This window comes from Triticum dicoccoides, unplaced genomic scaffold (genome assembly GCF_002162155.2).
Source record: "Triticum dicoccoides isolate Atlit2015 ecotype Zavitan unplaced genomic scaffold, WEW_v2.0 scaffold168021, whole genome shotgun sequence".
NCBI lineage: Eukaryota > Viridiplantae > Streptophyta > Magnoliopsida > Poales > Poaceae > Triticum > Triticum dicoccoides.
This window is the reverse complement of record NW_021219948.1, coordinates 1-1977: the sequence shown is the minus strand read 5'-3', so window position 1 is coordinate 1977 and position 1977 is coordinate 1. Positions and strand designations below refer to the sequence as shown.

At 55.0% G+C, this 1977-nt stretch overlaps 1 pseudogene; it reads right to left on the bottom strand.

Annotated features, from left to right (window-relative positions):
• Positions 1 to 6: 6 nt before the first annotated feature.
• Positions 7 to 1265, bottom strand: LOC119344401 (annotated as a pseudogene).
• Between the last annotated feature and the right edge of the window lie 712 nt (positions 1266 to 1977).

Below are 1977 nucleotides of genomic sequence, written 5' to 3'. Positions count from 1 at the left end.
GTCCCGGACGATGGTGGTGTAGCCGCTGACTCCGTCGTTGAACAACAGCACGCCCGCCGCGCCGGCGCCGACTATGCCGCGGCGGCTGGACTGTTTAGTCTTGGACGTAGCCCCGCCCTCGCACACCACGATTTTGCCGGCGACGACGCTGGAACTGTCACCCTCGTACTCGCAGTGCCGCCGCTCTTCGGAGTAGAGGAGAGGGTGCGGCTTTGAGCTGCTTGGGCTCGCCTTCTTCTGGGCGAGCGCTTCTCCGTCGATGCTCTTGCCGTTGCCGAGATGAACTCCGGCACGGAAGCTCCGGTCCACGGAGCCGGCGGCGACGGTGAGCAGCCATGGCGCGTCGTTGGTGACCGAGCCTTGAGCTGGACCGTCGTTGCCCGCGGCGCACACCACGACGACGCCCTTGGACACGGCGTGGAATGCGCCGATGGAGACGGGGTCGTGATCGAAGCCGCCGATGCCGCTTCCGCCGAGGGAAATCGAGAGCACGTCCACCCCATCCTTGACGGCCGCATCTAGGCCGGCCAGTATCGCGGATTGCTGGCAACCCCTATAGTTGCACACCTTGTACATGGCGACGTGAGCGCCAGGCGCAACCCCGGCGGCGGTGCCCGTGCCCGCGCCGTGCTTCGACACGCCGGCGACGAAGTTCCCGGCGGCCGTCGACGAGGTGTGCGTCCCGTGCCCCTCTTGATCGCTAGAGTCGTGACCTTGGATAAGTGACGTGGCACCAATGAGCTTGTTGTTGCACCGGCCCGCGTTGCACGAGCCCTTCCACCTCGCCGGGGGAGGCGGAACACCGTCGTCGTTGAAGGAAGGGTGCGTCGAATAGACACCGGTGTCGAGCAGCCCGATGATGACTCCTTTCCCGTAGCCGGCCTCGCTCCATAGTCCGGTGCCGTTCCTTAGCCCAAGGAACTCCGGCGTGTGCGTGGTCATTGGCTGCAGCGTCCGGTCCGGGAATGCACGCACGAACCCCGGCTTCTTGGCCACCATGTTGAGCTCAGCGTCGGTGAGCCTCACGGCGAATCCGCTGAACACTTGAACGTACGAGTGGAGAAGGCGTGGCATTGGCGGTGGGCGTCTTCGTCGGCGTTCGGGCACGGTGGCTCGACGAGCACGATGTAAGAACGGTGAACGGAGTTTTTCGTGGCATTTTGTTGTACCCTCGTGGCAGATGGGCTGAGATAGCATAGTGTAAGCGCAGGAAAGAGGGCGGCGAGCAAGAGAAGTGGTGGTAAGAGGTTGGTAATCGACGCCATTTCTCAAGCCACACTCAGCTACACGATGAAGATGATTTATACATGACCAACGATCAATATTTTGTGTCTTATTTTTGGCATATGTTGATGAGTTCATAAATCCAGCGCATGGGGTAACACATAAAATGACTTGAATTTGTGTTAAATCTGGATGATATGACACATAAATGTTACGTGGGATTGCGGGGACACGGGTAATGTATCTGCCCGGGTTTACGGTGCGGGGTGTGTGTGGGGGTAAAAGCACGTAATCTTCTTCGGTTTTCTGGATGATCTTGAATTCATATGCTGCAGTATTGGTGAATATTTTGAAGGATTACTTTTCAATGATAATGATTCCAAATTAACAGCCGCGGATTTTGCTTCCTCCTACGATGTGTTACCATCATCTCATAAATGACTAGTATCAACAGATTGTTGAACGGAAATACTATCTATTTTATGTACTAGTACTAAAGGTAGAATGGGAATAATAAACTAGAAAATAGCTCAAAATTTGGAGACATGCAAATCCCCATTGATTCTCTGCAGCTTCCTTCTCTTTTTTCCTTCCTTTCCACATCAATTTGGGAGCAATGGACAGCTGAACAATCACATGTTTAACATTAACTGACAAAATTGCCAGCCTCTTAATTCATGTTCAGCCCAGAGTGGCATGATGCATTTCTCAGGTTGGGGTTCAAAGGAAGGAAGCTGAACAAAACATCATCCC